The sequence below is a fragment of the Drosophila mauritiana genome, unplaced genomic scaffold, assembly GCF_004382145.1.
Source record: "Drosophila mauritiana strain mau12 unplaced genomic scaffold, ASM438214v1 U_272, whole genome shotgun sequence".
Classification (NCBI taxonomy): domain Eukaryota; kingdom Metazoa; phylum Arthropoda; class Insecta; order Diptera; family Drosophilidae; genus Drosophila; species Drosophila mauritiana.
In genome coordinates this window covers 8,377-28,173 of record NW_022881409.1, presented here as the reverse complement: position 1 = coordinate 28,173, position 19,797 = coordinate 8,377, and the positions used below count along the sequence as shown (strand labels likewise).

The 19,797-nt window shown below is 33.3% G+C and overlaps 5 non-coding genes across 5 annotated transcripts; all 5 read left to right on the top strand.

The window, feature by feature from the left end:
* The first annotated feature begins 4,078 nt into the window (after positions 1 to 4,078).
* Positions 4,079 to 6,073, top strand: LOC117149660. The gene has a single exon (XR_004460439.1). It is a non-coding gene; the product is annotated as a small subunit ribosomal RNA (ribosomal RNA).
* Positions 6,074 to 6,759: 686 nt separating this feature from the next.
* LOC117149657 lies at positions 6,760 to 6,938 on the top strand. The gene has a single exon (XR_004460437.1). It is a non-coding gene; the product is annotated as a 5.8S ribosomal RNA (ribosomal RNA).
* A 394-nt stretch (positions 6,939 to 7,332) lies between these two features.
* LOC117149661 lies at positions 7,333 to 11,293 on the top strand. The gene has a single exon (XR_004460440.1). It is a non-coding gene; the product is annotated as a large subunit ribosomal RNA (ribosomal RNA).
* Positions 11,294 to 15,527: 4,234 nt separating this feature from the next.
* Positions 15,528 to 17,522, top strand: LOC117149658. Its single transcript, XR_004460438.1, has one exon. It is a non-coding gene; the product is annotated as a small subunit ribosomal RNA (ribosomal RNA).
* A 686-nt stretch (positions 17,523 to 18,208) lies between these two features.
* LOC117149656 lies at positions 18,209 to 18,387 on the top strand. Its single transcript, XR_004460436.1, has one exon. It is a non-coding gene; the product is annotated as a 5.8S ribosomal RNA (ribosomal RNA).
* Positions 18,388 to 19,797: the final 1,410 nt, after the last annotated feature.

Genomic DNA, 19,797 nt, shown 5'->3' with positions numbered 1-19,797 from the left:
ATCAAGTTGCCAAATACCTCGTCATCAATTTAGTGACGCATATGATATTGTCCTATCATATAATTAATATAAAGACTTTAATGAATTGTGTCAAGTTGCCAAACACCTCGTCATCAATTTAGTGACGCATATGATATTGTCCCTATCATATAATTTTTGATATAAAAACTTTAAAGAATTGTATCAAGTTGCCAAATACCTCGTCATCAATTTAGTGACGCATATGATATTGTCCCTATCATATAATTAATATAAAGACTTTAATGAATTGTGTCAAGTTGCCAAACACCTCGTCATCAATTTAGTGACGCATATGATATTGTCCCTATCATATAATTTTTGATATAAAAACTTTAAAGAATTGTATCAAGTTGCCAAATACCTCGTCATCAATTTAGTGACGCATATGATATTGTCTCTATCATATAATTAATATAAAGACTTTAATGAATTGTGTCAAGTTGCCAAACACCTCGTCATCAATTTAGTGACGCATATGATATTGTCCCTATCATATAATTTTTGATATAAAGACTTTAAAGAATTCTATCAAGTTGCCAAATACCTCGTCATCAATTTAGTGACGCATATGATATTGTCTCTATCATATAATTAATATAAAGACTTTAATGATTTGTGTCACGTTGCCAAACACCTCGTCATCAATTTAGTGACGCATATGATATTGTCCCTATCATATAATTAATATAAAGACTTTTTAAAGAATTGTATCAAGTTGCCAAACACCTCGTCATCAACTACTATATTATGGTTGCGCCGACCTCTCATATTGTATTCTCTTATGTCTTCATAGGATTTTGGCAATTATACGAGTAAATTAAATAATATACATATGAAAATGATTAATTATTATATGTATAAGGGAAAAAATGCTGAAATATTCCCATATTATCTTAGTATTATAGAGGAAAGACCGTTGCCGACTCTGATATTGTTCAAAACTTATGTATTTATATGATTTTGGCAATTATATGAGTAAATTAAATAATATACATATAAAATGATTAAATATTATATGTATAAATGTATAAAGGAAAAAATGATGAAATATTCCCACATTATCTTAGTATTATAGAGGAAAGACCGTTGCTGACCTCTGATATTGTTCAAAACTTATGTATTTATATGATTTTGGCAATAATATGAGTAAATTAAATAATATACATATGAAAATGATTAATTATTATATGTATAATGTATAAGGGAAAAAATGCTGAAAATATTCCCATATTATCTTAGTATTATAGAGGAAAGACCGTTGCTGACCTCTGATATTGTTCAAAACTTATGTATTTATATGATTTTGGCAATTATATGAGTAAATTAAATAATATACATATGAAAATTATTAATTATTATATGTATAGGGAAAAAATGCTGAAATATTCCCACATTCTCTTAGTATTATAGAGAAAAGCCATTATAGTGAGAGGGTATAGTAGTGTAAACGACCGGAATTACGACAGAGGGTTCAAAAACTACTATAGGTAGGCAGTGGTTGCCGACCTCTCATATTGTTCAAAACTTATGTATTCATATGATTTTGGCAATTATATGAGTAAATTAAATAATATACATATAAAATATTAATTATTATATGTATAGGGAAAAAAATGCTGAATATACATTCTTTAGTATTATAGAGAAAACATTATAGTGAGAGGTATAGTAGTGTAAACGACCGGAATTACGACAGAGGGTTCAAAAACTACTATAGGTAGGCAGTGGTTGCCGACCTCTCATATTGTTCAAAACTTATGTATTCATATGATTTTGGCAATATATGAGTAAATTAAATAATATACATATGAAATTATTAATTATTATATGTATAGGGGAAAAAATGCTGAAAATATCCCACATTCTCTTAGTATTATAGAGAAAAGCCATTATAGTGAGAGGGTATAGTAGTGTAAACGACCGGAATTACGACAGAGGGTTCAAAACTACTATAGGTAGGCAGTGGTTGCCGACCTCTCATATTGTTCAAAACTTATGTATTCATATGATTTTGGCAATTATATGAGTAAATTAAATAATATACATATGAAAATTATTAATTATTATATGTATAAGGGAAAAAATGCTGAAAATATCCCACATTCTCTTAGTATTATAGAGAAAAGCCATTATAGTGAGAGGGTATAGTAGTGTAAACGACCGGAATTACGACAGAGGGTTCAAAAACTACTATAGGTAGGCAGTGGTTGCCGACCTCTCATATTGTTCAAAACTTATGTATTCATATGATTTTGGCAATAATATGAGTAAATTAAATAATATACATATGAAAATGATTAATTATTATATGTATAAGGGAAAAAATGCTGAAAATATCCCACATTCTCTTAGTATTATAGAGAAAAGCCATTATAGTGAGAGGGTATAGTAGTGTAAACGACCGGAATTACGACAGAGGGTTCAAAAACTACTATAGGTAGGCAGTGGTTGCCGACCTCTCATATTGTTCAAAACTTATGTATTCATATGATTTTGGCAATAATATGAGTAAATTAAATAATATACATATGAAAATGATTAATTATTATATGTATAAGGGAAAAAATGCTGAAAATATCCCACATTCTCTTAGTATTATAGAGAAAAGCCATTATAGTGAGAGGGTATAGTAGTGTAAACGACCGGAATTACGACAGAGGGTTCAAAAACTACTATAGGTAGGCAGTGGTTGCCGACCTCTCATATTGTTCAAAACTTATGTATTCATATGATTTTGGCAATAATATGAGTAAATTAAATAATATACATATGAAAATGATTAATTATTATATGTATAAGGGAAAAAATGCTGAAAATATCCCACATTCTCTTAGTATTATAGAGAAAAGCCATTATAGTGAGAGGGTATAGTAGTGTAAACGACCGGAATTACGACAGAGGGTTCAAAAACTACTATAGGTAGGCAGTGGTTGCCGACCTCTCATATTGTTCAAAACTTATGTATTCATATGATTTTGGCAATAATATGAGTAAATTAAATAATATACATATGAAAATGATTAATTATTATATGTATAAGGGAAAAAATAATCATATTATATATGAATAATGGAAAAAAAATGAAATGTTCCTATAATCTCTTAATATATAAGAGAATAGCCCGTATGTTGGGTGGCAAACGGAATTGAAAATACCCGCTTTGAGGACAGCGGGTTCAAAAACTACTATAGGTAGGCAGTGGTTGCCGACCTCCCGCATTATTCGAAATATTTATTTCGGATTATGTTTATATTGGTTACATACAATAAAGTATATTATTATCCGTACAAATTTGTTTCTCAGTTCTATAGAACACGGGACTTGGCTCCGCGGATAATAGGAATATACGCTTTATAGATAATATCGTTGAAACAAAAGTCAAGTTTCTATTATATATAGAATAACAAATCGTTTCCATATATTATCGTTAATTTTTGGAGGCAGGCAAATATTAATTTATTACCTGCCGTATAGTTGGATTATTATATCGTTACGGTATAATACAAATATGGATTCTTATGAAAGAAATATAAAATTATATATTAAATGTGGAAATATTATCATATGCGCTTGGTTTTATGTTATATATTACCAGAGATATATATGAAAAGAGATAAATTTTAAATTTATCTTCAAAATGCAAATGATTTAACTTAATATTTATATTGGTTAAACAAAAATTGTACATGTGTGGATACAATAATTATGTATGTTGGAAATAAAATGATATTTTATAATGAAATATGTATGTATAAAAAGATAAAATTATAGAAATATATATATTACAATAATTAGATGAAATTCTTGTTATATTGGTAAAACAAGTATAAATTAAAAATGAAAATATGGATTACGAATGCTATATAAAAATGGCCGTAATCGAATGGATTTTTTTACTTATATATTTAAAATTTTACCCAAAGGCGAAATATTGAATTTTATTCAATATAATAAAAATCATGGAATTATATAAAGTGAAAAATCTATATATCTATATATCTATTATATTGCTTATTTCGATTCAAAATATATGAATGGAATATGAAGGAAAAACATTATTCTGGTTGATCCTGCCAGTAGTTATATGCTTGTCTCAAAGATTAAGCCATGCATGTCTAAGTACACACGAATTAAAAGTGAAACCGCAAAAGGCTCATTATATCAGTTATGGTTCCTTAGATCGTTAACAGTTACTTGGATAACTGTGGTAATTCTAGAGCTAATACATGCAATTAAAACATGAACCTTATGGGACATGTGCTTTTATTAGGCTAAAACCAAGCGATCGCAAGATCGTTATATTGGTTGAACTCTAGATAACATGCAGATCGTATGGTCTTGTACCGACGACAGATCTTTCAAATGTCTGCCCTATCAACTTTTGATGGTAGTATCTAGGACTACCATGGTTGCAACGGGTAACGGGGAATCAGGGTTCGATTCCGGAGAGGGAGCCTGAGAAACGGCTACCACATCTAAGGAAGGCAGCAGGCGCGTAAATTACCCACTCCCAGCTCGGGGAGGTAGTGACGAAAAATAACAATACAGGACTCATATCCGAGGCCCTGTAATTGGAATGAGTACACTTTAAATCCTTTAACAAGGACCAATTGGAGGGCAAGTCTGGTGCCAGCAGCCGCGGTAATTCCAGCTCCAATAGCGTATATTAAAGTTGTTGCGGTTAAAACGTTCGTAGTTGAACTTGTGCTTCATACGGGTAGTACAACTTACAATTGTGGTTAGTACTATACCTTTATGTATGTAAGCGTATTACCGGTGGAGTTCTTATATGTGATTAAATACTTGTATTTTTTCATATGTTCCTCCTATTTAAAAACCTGCACTAGTGCTCTTAAACGAGTGTTATTGTGGGCCGGTACTATTACTTTGAACAAATTAGAGTGCTTAAAGCAGGCTTCAAATGCCTGAATATTCTGTGCATGGGATAATGAAATAAGACCTCTGTTCTGCTTTCATTGGTTTTCAGATCAAGAGGTAATGATTAATAGAAGCAGTTTGGGGGCATTAGTATTACGACGCGAGAGGTGAAATTCTTGGACCGTCGTAAGACTAACTTAAGCGAAAGCATTTGCCAAAGATGTTTTCATTAATCAAGAACGAAAGTTAGAGGTTCGAAGGCGATCAGATACCGCCCTAGTTCTAACCATAAACGATGCCAGCTAGCAATTGGGTGTAGCTACTTTTATGGCTCTCTCAGTCGCTTCCCGGGAAACCAAAGCTTTTGGGCTCCGGGGGAAGTATGGTTGCAAAGCTGAAACTTAAAGGAATTGACGGAAGGGCACCACCAGGAGTGGAGCCTGCGGCTTAATTTGACTCAACACGGGAAAACTTACCAGGTCCGAACATAAGTGTGTAAGACAGATTGATAGCTCTTTCTCGAATCTATGGGTGGTGGTGCATGGCCGTTCTTAGTTCGTGGAGTGATTTGTCTGGTTAATTCCGATAACGAACGAGACTCAAATATATTAAATAGATATCTTCAGGATTATGGTGCTGAAGCTTATGTAGCCTTCATTCATGGTGGCAGTAAAATGTTTATTGTGTTTGAATGTGTTTATGTAAGTGGAGCCGTACCTGTTGGTTTGTCCCATTATAAGGACACTAGCTTCTTAAATGGACAAATTGCGTCTAGCAATAATGAGATTGAGCAATAACAGGTCTGTGATGCCCTTAGATGTCCTGGGCTGCACGCGCGCTACAATGAAAGTATCAACGTGTATTTCCTAGACCGAGAGGTCCGGGTAAACCGCTGAACCACTTTCATGCTTGGGATTGTGAACTGAAACTGTTCACATGAACTTGGAATTCCCAGTAAGTGTGAGTCATTAACTCGCATTGATTACGTCCCTGCCCTTTGTACACACCGCCCGTCGCTACTACCGATTGAATTATTTAGTGAGGTCTCCGGACGTGATCACTGTGACGCCTTGCGTGTTACGGTTGTTTCGCAAAAGTTGACCGAACTTGATTATTTAGAGGAAGTAAAAGTCGTAACAAGGTTTCCGTAGGTGAACCTGCGGAAGGATCATTATTGTATAATATCCTTATCGTTAATAAACATTTGTTATAATACAAATAAATACAATTTACCAAAATAAAAATATTACAAAATGATTCCACGGAATCAAAAGTTAAAGTCAAAATAAAATGAAGATGGCTTTTATTTTATATGTGGGGCTTGGCAACCTCATAAAAAGACTTTAACATTATTAATGTTGTTGTGCGTATTTGTGGCAGTACCTACTACAACAATGGCGTTTCCTATAAAAACAAATTCTCGAAAATGGAAATCGAAGAAACTGAACAAAATTTGAAAGTAGAAGTCGAATTAAAATTAAAATAATTTTGAATGTGGTATTCAAAATAAGTGTGTGTGTATATGGACCATAATATACACGCGTTGCGAATATGTATTGTTCATCTATGTTATGAGCATACGTTGGCTAATGCAACAACCTAAAATATACAATGTTTGTACCTGTCATCCATCAGGTTAATGTTTTATATAAATTTTGCAGTATGTGTCACCCAAAATAGCAAACCATAACCAGATTTTTATGATACATAATGCTTATATGAAACTAAGACATATCGCAACATTTATTTTTAGGTATAAAAATAAATTTATTGAAGGAATTGATATATGCCAGTAAAATGGTGTATTTTTAATTTCTTTCAATAAAAACAATATTGATATTATATAAAAATGAATTATAAAACTCTAAGCGGTGGATCACTCGGCTCATGGGTCGATGAAGAACGCAGCAAACTGTGCGTCATCGTGTGAACTGCAGGACACATGAACATCGACATTTTGAACGCATATCGCAGTCCATGCTGTTATGTACTTTAATTAATTTTATAGTGCTGCTTGGACTACATATGGTTGAGGGTTGTAAGACTATGCTAATTAAGTTGTTTATAAATTTTTTATAAGCATATGGTATATTATTGGATTAAATAATGATTTTATTCATAATATTAAAAAAGAAATGAAAAACATTATCTCACATTTGAATGTGAAAAACGAAGAGAAATATTTTCTTTTTCAATCAAATAATACTGAGAAATGTCTAGCATAAAAAATTGAAATATTTTTCATCTAGAATTGTCTCTTATTAATGATTCGGAAAAAGAAAAATCTTGGTTTTGTTATTATTCTTCGTTGGTTCGTTAAATGGATAAAAAATAACTTTGCTTACAAGAACTATTGGAACTATTTATAACGAATTTAATTGATTGTTTTATCATTTATATATAAAGAATTTATGGCAAAAATAGTTATATATACAACCTCAACTCATATGGGACTACCCCTGAATTTAAGCATATTAATTAGGGGAGGAAAAGAAACTAACAAGGATTTTCTTAGTAGCGGCGAGCGAAAAGAAAACAGTTCAGCACTAAGTCACTTTGTCTATATGGCAAATGTGAGATGCAGTGTATGGAGCGTCAATATTCTAGTATGAGAAATTAATGATTTAAGTCCTTCTTAAATGAGGCCATTTACCCATAGAGGGTGCCAGGCCCGTATAACGTTAATGATTACTAGATGATGTTTCCAAAGAGTCGTGTTGCTTGATAGTGCAGCACTAAGTGGGTGGTAAACTCCATCTAAAACTAAATATAACCATGAGACCGATAGTAAACAAGTACCGTGAGGGAAAGTTGAAAAGAACTCTGAATAGAGAGTTAAACAGTACGTGAAACTGCTTAGAGGTTAAGCCCGATGAACCTGAATATCCGTTATGGAAAATTCATCATTAAAATTGTAATATTTAAATAATATTATTAAGAATAATGTGCATTTTTTCCATATAAGGACATTGTAATCTATTAGCATATCCCAAATTTATCATAAAATATAACTTATAGTTTATTCCAATTAAATTGCTTGCATTTTAACACAGAATAAATGTTATTAATTTGATAAAGTGCTGATAGATTTATATTATTACAGAGCGTTAATTTTTCGGAATTATATAATGGCATAATTATCATTGATTTTTGTGTTTATTATATGCTCTTGTATGATTAACAATGCGAAAGATTCAGGATACCTTCGGGACCCGTCTTGAAACACGGACCAAGGAGTCTAACATATGTGCAAGTTATTGGGATGTAAACCTAATAGCGTAATTAACTTGACTAATAATGGGATTAGTTTTTTAGCTATTTATAGCTAATTAACACAATCCCGGGGCGTTCTATATAGTTATGTATAATGTATATTTATATTATTTATGCCTCTAACTGGAACGTACCTTGAGCATATATGCTGTGACCCGAAAGATGGTGAACTATACTTGATCAGGTTGAAGTCAGGGGAAACCCTGATGGAAGACCGAAACAGTTCTGACGTGCAAATCGATTGTCAGAATTGAGTATAGGGGCGAAAGACCAATCGAACCATCTAGTAGCTGGTTCCTTCCGAAGTTTCCCTCAGGATAGCTGGTGCATTTTAATATTATATAAAATAATCTTATCTGGTAAAGCGAATGATTAGAGGCCTTAGGGTCGAAACGATCTTAACCTATTCTCAAACTTTAAATGGGTAAGAACCTTAACTTTCTTGATATGAAGTTCAAGGTTATGATATAATGTGCCCAGTGGGCCACTTTTGGTAAGCAGAACTGGCGCTGTGGGATGAACCAAACGTAATGTTACGGTGCCCAAATTAACAACTCATGCAGATACCATGAAAGGCGTTGGTTGCTTAAAACAGCAGGACGGTGATCATGGAAGTCGAAATCCGCTAAGGAGTGTGTAACAACTCACCTGCCGAAGCAACTAGCCCTTAAAATGGATGGCGCTTAAGTTGTATACCTATACATTACCGCTAAAGTAGATGATTTATATTACTTGTGATATAAATTTTGAAACTTTAGTGAGTAGGAAGGTACAATGGTATGCGTAGAAGTGTTTGGCGTAAGCCTGCATGGAGCTGCCATTGGTACAGATCTTGGTGGTAGTAGCAAATAATCGAATGAGACCTTGGAGGACTGAAGTGGAGAAGGGTTTCGTGTGAACAGTGGTTGATCACGAGTTAGTCGGTCCTAAGTTCAAGGCGAAAGCCGAAAATTTTCAAGTAAAACAAAAATGCCTAACTATATAAACAAAGCGAATATAATACACTTGAATAATTTTGAACGAAAGGGAATACGGTTCCAATTCCGTAACCTGTTGAGTATCCGTTTGTTATTAAATATGGGCCTCGTGCTCATCCTGGCAACAGGAACGACCATAAAGAAGCCGTCGAGAGATATCGGAAGAGTTTTCTTTTCTGTTTTATAGCCGTACTACCATGGAAGTCTTTCGCAGAGAGATATGGTAGATGGGCTAGAAGAGCATGACATATACTGTTGTGTCGATATTTTCTCCTCGGACCTTGAAAATTTATGGTGGGGACACGCAAACTTCTCAACAGGCCGTACCAATATCCGCAGCTGGTCTCCAAGGTGAAGAGTCTCTAGTCGATAGAATAATGTAGGTAAGGGAAGTCGGCAAATTAGATCCGTAACTTCGGGATAAGGATTGGCTCTGAAGATTGAGATAGTCGGGCTTGATTGGGAAACAATAACATGGTTTATGTGCTCGTTCTGGGTAAATAGAGTTTCTAGCATTTATGTTAGTTACTTGTTCCCCGGATAGTTTAGTTACGTAGCCAATTGTGGAACTTTCTTGCTAAAATTTTTAAGAATACTATTTGGGTTAAACCAATTAGTTCTTATCAATTATAACGATTATCAATTAACAATCAATTCAGAACTGGCACGGACTTGGGGAATCCGACTGTCTAATTAAAACAAAGCATTGTGATGGCCCTAGCGGGTGTTGACACAATGTGATTTCTGCCCAGTGCTCTGAATGTCAAAGTGAAGAAATTCAAGTAAGCGCGGGTCAACGGCGGGAGTAACTATGACTCTCTTAAGGTAGCCAAATGCCTCGTCATCTAATTAGTGACGCGCATGAATGGATTAACGAGATTCCTACTGTCCCTATCTACTATCTAGCGAAACCACAGCCAAGGGAACGGGCTTGGAATAATTAGCGGGGAAAGAAGACCCTTTTGAGCTTGACTCTAATCTGGCAGTGTAAGGAGACATAAGAGGTGTAGAATAAGTGGGAGATATTAGACCTCGGTTTGGTATCGTCAATGAAATACCACTACTCTTATTGTTTCCTTACTTACTTGATTAAATGGAACGTGTATCATTTCCTAGCCATTATACGGATATATTTATTATATCTTATGGTATTGGGTTTTGATGCAAGCTTCTTGATCAAAGTATCACGAGTTTGTTATATAATCGCAAACAAATTCTTTAATAAAACGATGCATTTATGTATTTTTGATTTGAAAATTTGGTATAACTCCAATTACTCAGGTATGATCCAATTCAAGGACATTGCCAGGTAGGGAGTTTGACTGGGGCGGTACATCTCTCAAATAATAACGGAGGTGTCCCAAGGCCAGCTCAGTGCGGACAGAAACCACACATAGAGCAAAAGGGCAAATGCTGACTTGATCTCGGTGTTCAGTACACACAGGGACAGCAAAAGCTCGGCCTATCGATCCTTTTGGTTTAAAGAGTTTTTAACAAGAGGTGTCAGAAAAGTTACCATAGGGATAACTGGCTTGTGGCGGCCAAGCGTTCATAGCGACGTCGCTTTTTGATCCTTCGATGTCGGCTCTTCCTATCATTGTGAAGCAAAATTCACCAAGCGTTGGATTGTTCACCCATGCAAGGGAACGTGAGCTGGGTTTAGACCGTCGTGAGACAGGTTAGTTTTACCCTACTAATGACAAAACGTTGTTGCGACAGCATTCCTGCGTAGTACGAGAGGAACCGCAGGTACGGACCAATGGCACAATACTTGTTCGAGCGAACAGTGGTATGACGCTACGTCCGTTGGATTATGCCTGAACGCCTCTAAGGTCGTATCCGTGCTGGACTGCAATGATAAATAAGGGGCAATTTGCATTGTATGGCTTCTAAACCATTTAAAGTTTATAATTTATTTTATAAACGACAATGGATGTGATGCCAATGTAATTTGTAACATAGTAAATTAGGAGGATCTTCGATCACCTGATGCCGCGCTAGTTACATATAAAAGCATTATTTAATACAATGACAAAGCCTAGAATCAATTGTAAACGACTTTTGTAACAGGCAAGGTGTTGTAAGTGGTTGAGCAGCTGCCATACTGCGATCCACTGAAGCTTATCCTTTGCTTGATGATTCGATAAATAAATGATTTTTCCTGTAGCCAAACAAACACCTCGTCATCAATTTAGTGACGCATATGATATTGTCCCTATCATATAATTTTTGATATAAAGACTTTAAAGAATTATATCAAGTTGCCAAATACCTCGTCATCAATTTAGTGACGCATATGATATTGTCCCTATCGTATAATTTTTGATATAAAGACTTTAAAGAATTCTATCACGTTGCCAAATACCTCGTCATCAATTTAGTGACGCATATGATATTGTCCCTATCATATAATTAATATAAAGACTTTAATGAATTGTGTCAAGTTGCCAAACACCTCGTCATCAATTTAGTGACGCATATGATATTGTCCCTATCATATAATTTTTGATATAAAAACTTTAAAGAATTGTATCAAGTTGCCAAATACCTCGTCATCAATTTAGTGACGCATATGATATTGTCCCTATCATATAATTAATATAAAGACTTTAATGAATTGTGTCAAGTTGCCAAACACCTCGTCATCAATTTAGTGACGCATATGATATTGTCCCTATCATATAATTTTTGATATAAAACTTTAAAGAATTTATCAAGTTGCCAAATACCTCGTCATCAATTTAGTGACGCATATGATATTGTCCCTATCATATAATTAATATAAAGACTTTAATGAATTGTGTCAAGTTGCCAAACACCTCGTCATCAATTTAGTGACGCATATGATATTGTCCCTATCATATAATTTTTGATATAAAAACTTTAAAGAATTGTATCAAGTTGCCAAATACCTCGTCATCAATTTAGTGACGCATATGATATTGTCTCTATCATATAATTAATATAAAGACTTTAATGAATTGTGTCAAGTTGCCAAACACCTCGTCATCAATTTAGTGACGCATATGATATTGTCCCTATCATATAATTTTTGATATAAAGACTTTAAAGAATTCTATCAAGTTGCCAAATACCTCGTCATCAATTTAGTGACGCATATGATATTGTCTCTATCATATAATTAATATAAAGACTTTAATGATTTGTGTCACGTTGCCAAACACCTCGTCATCAATTTAGTGACGCATATGATATTGTCCCTATCATATAATTAATATAAAGACTTTTTAAAGAATTGTATCAAGTTGCCAAACACCTCGTCATCAACTACTATATTATGGTTGCGCCGACCTCTCATATTGTATTCTCTTATGTCTTCATAGGATTTTGGCAATTATACGAGTAAATTAAATAATATACATATGAAAATGATTAATTATTATATGTATAAGGGAAAAAATGCTGAAATATTCCCATATTATCTTAGTATTATAGAGGAAAGACCGTTGCCGACCTCTGATATTGTTCAAAACTTATGTATTTATATGATTTTGGCAATTATATGAGTAAATTAAATAATATACATATAAAATGATTAAATATTATATGTATAAATGTATAAAGGAAAAAATGATGAAATATTCCCACATTATCTTAGTATTATAGAGGAAAGACCGTTGCTGACCTCTGATATTGTTCAAAACTTATGTATTTATATGATTTTGGCAATAATATGAGTAAATTAAATAATATACATATGAAAATGATTAATTATTATATGTATAAATGTATAAGGGAAAAAATGCTGAAAATATTCCCATATTATCTTAGTATTATAGAGGAAAGACCGTTGCTGACCTCTGATATTGTTCAAAACTTATGTATTTATATGATTTTGGCAATTATATGAGTAAATTAAATAATATACATATGAAAATTATTAATTATTATATGTATAGGGGAAAAAATGCTGAAATATTCCCACATTCTCTTAGTATTATAGAGAAAAGCCATTATAGTGAGAGGGTATAGTAGTGTAAACGACCGGAATTACGACAGAGGGTTCAAAAACTACTATAGGTAGGCAGTGGTTGCCGACCTCTCATATTGTTCAAAACTTATGTATTCATATGATTTTGGCAATTATATGAGTAAATTAAATAATATACATATGAAAATTATTAATTATTATATGTATAGGGGAAAAAATGCTGAAATATTCCCACATTCTCTTAGTATTATAGAGAAAAGCCATTATAGTGAGAGGGTATAGTAGTGTAAACGACCGGAATTACGACAGAGGGTTCAAAAACTACTATAGGTAGGCAGTGGTTGCCGACCTCTCATATTGTTCAAAACTTATGTATTCATATGATTTTGGCAATTATATGAGTAAATTAAATAATATACATATGAAAATTATTAATTATTATATGTATAGGGAAAAAATGCTGAAATATCCCACATTCTCTTAGTATATAGAGAAAAGCCATTATAGTGAGAGGGTATAGTAGTGTAAACGACCGGAATTACGACAGAGGGTTCAAAAACTACTATAGGTAGGCAGTGGTTGCCGACCTCTCATATTGTTCAAAACTTATGTATTCATATGATTTTGGCAATAATATGAGTAAATTAAATAATATACATATGAAAATGATTAATTATTATATGTATAGGGAAAAAATGCTGAAATATCCCACATTCTCTTAGTATTATAGAGAAAAGCCATTATAGTGAGAGGGTATAGTAGTGTAAACGACCGGAATTACGACAGAGGGTTCAAAAACTACTATAGGTAGGCAGTGGTTGCCGACCTCTCATATTGTTCAAAACTTATGTATTCATATGATTTTGGCAATAATATGAGTAAATTAAATAATATACATATGAAAATGATTAATTATTATATGTATAAGGGAAAAAATGCTGAAAATATCCCACATTCTCTTAGTATTATAGAGAAAAGCCATTATAGTGAGAGGGTATAGTAGTGTAAACGACCGGAATTACGACAGAGGGTTCAAAAACTACTATAGGTAGGCAGTGGTTGCCGACCTCTCATATTGTTCAAAACTTATGTATTCATATGATTTTGGCAATAATATGAGTAAATTAAATAATATACATATGAAAATGATTAATTATTATATGTATAAGGGAAAAAATGCTGAAAATATCCCACATTCTCTTAGTATTATAGAGAAAAGCCATTATAGTGAGAGGGTATAGTAGTGTAAACGACCGGAATTACGACAGAGGGTTCAAAAACTACTATAGGTAGGCAGTGGTTGCCGACCTCTCATATTGTTCAAAACTTATGTATTCATATGATTTTGGCAATAATATGAGTAAATTAAATAATATACATATGAAAATGATTAATTATTATATGTATAAGGGAAAAAATAATCATATTATATATGAATAATGGAAAAAAAATGAAATGTTCCTATAATCTCTTAATATATAAGAGAATAGCCCGTATGTTGGGTGGCAAACGGAATTGAAAATACCCGCTTTGAGGACAGCGGGTTCAAAAACTACTATAGGTAGGCAGTGGTTGCCGACCTCCCGCATTATTCGAAATATTTATTTCGGATTATGTTTATATTGGTTACATACAATAAAGTATATTATTATCCGTACAAATTTGTTTCTCAGTTCTATAGAACACGGGACTTGGCTCCGCGGATAATAGGAATATACGCTTTATAGATAATATCGTTGAAACAAAAGTCAAGTTTCTATTATATATAGAATAACAAATCGTTTCCATATATTATCGTTAATTTTTGGAGGCAGGCAAATATTAATTTATTACCTGCCGTATAGTTGGATTATTATATCGTTACGGTATAATACAAATATGGATTCTTATGAAAGAAATATAAAATTATATATTAAATGTGGAAATATTATCATATGCGCTTGGTTTTATGTTATATATTACCAGAGATATATATGAAAAGAGATAAATTTTAAATTTATCTTCAAAATGCAAATGATTTAACTTAATATTTATATTGGTTAAACAAAAATTGTACATGTGTGGATACAATAATTATGTATGTTGGAAATAAAATGATATTTTATAATGAAATATGTATGTATAAAAAGATAAAATTATAGAAATATATATATTACAATAATTAGATGAAATTCTTGTTATATTGGTAAAACAAGTATAAATTAAAAATGAAAATATGGATTACGAATGCTATATAAAAATGGCCGTAATCGAATGGATTTTTTACTTATATATTTAAAATTTTACCCAAAGGCGAAATATTGAATTTTATTCAATATAATAAAAATCATGGAATTATATAAAGTGAAAAATCTATATATCTATATATCTATTATATTGCTTATTTCGATTCAAAATATATGAATGGAATATGAAGGAAAAACATTATTCTGGTTGATCCTGCCAGTAGTTATATGCTTGTCTCAAAGATTAAGCCATGCATGTCTAAGTACACACGAATTAAAAGTGAAACCGCAAAAGGCTCATTATATCAGTTATGGTTCCTTAGATCGTTAACAGTTACTTGGATAACTGTGGTAATTCTAGAGCTAATACATGCAATTAAAACATGAACCTTATGGGACATGTGCTTTTATTAGGCTAAAACCAAGCGATCGCAAGATCGTTATATTGGTTGAACTCTAGATAACATGCAGATCGTATGGTCTTGTACCGACGACAGATCTTTCAAATGTCTGCCCTATCAACTTTTGATGGTAGTATCTAGGACTACCATGGTTGCAACGGGTAACGGGGAATCAGGGTTCGATTCCGGAGAGGGAGCCTGAGAAACGGCTACCACATCTAAGGAAGGCAGCAGGCGCGTAAATTACCCACTCCCAGCTCGGGGAGGTAGTGACGAAAAATAACAATACAGGACTCATATCCGAGGCCCTGTAATTGGAATGAGTACACTTTAAATCCTTTAACAAGGACCAATTGGAGGGCAAGTCTGGTGCCAGCAGCCGCGGTAATTCCAGCTCCAATAGCGTATATTAAAGTTGTTGCGGTTAAAACGTTCGTAGTTGAACTTGTGCTTCATACGGGTAGTACAACTTACAATTGTGGTTAGTACTATACCTTTATGTATGTAAGCGTATTACCGGTGGAGTTCTTATATGTGATTAAATACTTGTATTTTTTCATATGTTCCTCCTATTTAAAAACCTGCACTAGTGCTCTTAAACGAGTGTTATTGTGGGCCGGTACTATTACTTTGAACAAATTAGAGTGCTTAAAGCAGGCTTCAAATGCCTGAATATTCTGTGCATGGGATAATGAAATAAGACCTCTGTTCTGCTTTCATTGGTTTTCAGATCAAGAGGTAATGATTAATAGAAGCAGTTTGGGGGCATTAGTATTACGACGCGAGAGGTGAAATTCTTGGACCGTCGTAAGACTAACTTAAGCGAAAGCATTTGCCAAAGATGTTTTCATTAATCAAGAACGAAAGTTAGAGGTTCGAAGGCGATCAGATACCGCCCTAGTTCTAACCATAAACGATGCCAGCTAGCAATTGGGTGTAGCTACTTTTATGGCTCTCTCAGTCGCTTCCCGGGAAACCAAAGCTTTTGGGCTCCGGGGGAAGTATGGTTGCAAAGCTGAAACTTAAAGGAATTGACGGAAGGGCACCACCAGGAGTGGAGCCTGCGGCTTAATTTGACTCAACACGGGAAAACTTACCAGGTCCGAACATAAGTGTGTAAGACAGATTGATAGCTCTTTCTCGAATCTATGGGTGGTGGTGCATGGCCGTTCTTAGTTCGTGGAGTGATTTGTCTGGTTAATTCCGATAACGAACGAGACTCAAATATATTAAATAGATATCTTCAGGATTATGGTGCTGAAGCTTATGTAGCCTTCATTCATGGTGGCAGTAAAATGTTTATTGTGTTTGAATGTGTTTATGTAAGTGGAGCCGTACCTGTTGGTTTGTCCCATTATAAGGACACTAGCTTCTTAAATGGACAAATTGCGTCTAGCAATAATGAGATTGAGCAATAACAGGTCTGTGATGCCCTTAGATGTCCTGGGCTGCACGCGCGCTACAATGAAAGTATCAACGTGTATTTCCTAGACCGAGAGGTCCGGGTAAACCGCTGAACCACTTTCATGCTTGGGATTGTGAACTGAAACTGTTCACATGAACTTGGAATTCCCAGTAAGTGTGAGTCATTAACTCGCATTGATTACGTCCCTGCCCTTTGTACACACCGCCCGTCGCTACTACCGATTGAATTATTTAGTGAGGTCTCCGGACGTGATCACTGTGACGCCTTGCGTGTTACGGTTGTTTCGCAAAAGTTGACCGAACTTGATTATTTAGAGGAAGTAAAAGTCGTAACAAGGTTTCCGTAGGTGAACCTGCGGAAGGATCATTATTGTATAATATCCTTATCGTTAATAAACATTTGTTATAATACAAATAAATACAATTTACCAAAATAAAAATATTACAAAATGATTCCACGGAATCAAAAGTTAAAGTCAAAATAAAATGAAGATGGCTTTTATTTTATATGTGGGGCTTGGCAACCTCATAAAAAGACTTTAACATTATTAATGTTGTTGTGCGTATTTGTGGCAGTACCTACTACAACAATGGCGTTTCCTATAAAAACAAATTCTCGAAAATGGAAATCGAAGAAACTGAACAAAATTTGAAAGTAGAAGTCGAATTAAAATTAAAATAATTTTGAATGTGGTATTCAAAATAAGTGTGTGTGTATATGGACCATAATATACACGCGTTGCGAATATGTATTGTTCATCTATGTTATGAGCATACGTTGGCTAATGCAACAACCTAAAATATACAATGTTTGTACCTGTCATCCATCAGGTTAATGTTTTATATAAATTTTGCAGTATGTGTCACCCAAAATAGCAAACCATAACCAGATTTTTATGATACATAATGCTTATATGAAACTAAGACATATCGCAACATTTATTTTTAGGTATAAAAATAAATTTATTGAAGGAATTGATATATGCCAGTAAAATGGTGTATTTTTAATTTCTTTCAATAAAAACAATATTGATATTATATAAAAATGAATTATAAAACTCTAAGCGGTGGATCACTCGGCTCATGGGTCGATGAAGAACGCAGCAAACTGTGCGTCATCGTGTGAACTGCAGGACACATGAACATCGACATTTTGAACGCATATCGCAGTCCATGCTGTTATGTACTTTAATTAATTTTATAGTGCTGCTTGGACTACATATGGTTGAGGGTTGTAAGACTATGCTAATTAAGTTGTTTATAAATTTTTTATAAGCATATGGTATATTATTGGATTAAATAATGATTTTATTCATAATATTAAAAAAGAAATGAAAAACATTATCTCACATTTGAATGTGAAAAACGAAGAGAAATATTTTCTTTTTCAATCAAATAATACTGAGAAATGTCTAGCATAAAAAATTGAAATATTTTTCATCTAGAATTGTCTCTTATTAATGATTCGGAAAAAGAAAAATCTTGGTTTTGTTATTATTCTTCGTTGGTTCGTTAAATGGATAAAAAATAACTTTGCTTACAAGAACTATTGGAACTATTTATAACGAATTTAATTGATTGTTTTATCATTTATATATAAAGAATTTATGGCAAAAAATAGTTATATATACAACCTCAACTCATATGGGACTACCCCCTGAATTTAAGCATATTAATTAGGGGAGGAAAAGAAACTAACAAGGATTTTCTTAGTAGCGGCGAGCGAAAAGAAAACAGTTCAGCACTAAGTCACTTTGTCTATATGGCAAATGTGAGATGCAGTGTATGGAGCGTCAATATTCTAGTATGAGAAATTAATGATTTAAGTCCTTCTTAAATGAGGCCATTTACCCATAGAGGGTGCCAGGCCCGTATAACGTTAATGATTACTAGATGATGTTTCCAAAGAGTCGTGTTGCTTGATAGTGCAGCACTAAGTGGGTGGTAAACTCCATCTAAAACTAAATATAACCATGAGACCGATAGTAAACAAGTACCGTGAGGGAAAGTTGAAAAGAACTCTGAATAGAGAGTTAAACAGTACGTGAAACTGCTTAGAGGTTAAGCCCGATGAACCTGAATATCCGTTATGGAAAATTCATCATTAAAATTGTAATATTTAAATAATATTATTAAGAATAATGTGCATTTTTTCCATATAAGGACATTGTAATCTATTAGCATATCCCAAATTTATCATAAAATATAACTTATAGTTTATTCCAATTAAATTGCTTGCATTTTAACACAGAATAAATGTTATTAATTTGATAAAGTGCTGATAGATTTATATTATTACAGAGCGTTAATTTTTCGGAATTATATAATGGCATAATTATCATTGATTTTTGTGTTTATTATATGCTCTTGTATGATTAACAATGCGAAAGATTCAGGATACCTTCGGGACCCGTCTTGAAACACGGACCAAGGAGTCTAACATATGTGCAAGTTATTGGGATGTAAACCTAATAGCGTAATTAACTTGACTAATAATGGGATTAGTTTTTTAGCTATTTATAGCTAATTAACACAATCCCGGGGCGTTCTATATAGTTATGTATAATGTATATTTATATTATTTATGCCTCTAACTGGAACGTACCTTGAGCATATATGCTGTGACCCGAAAGATGGTGAACTAT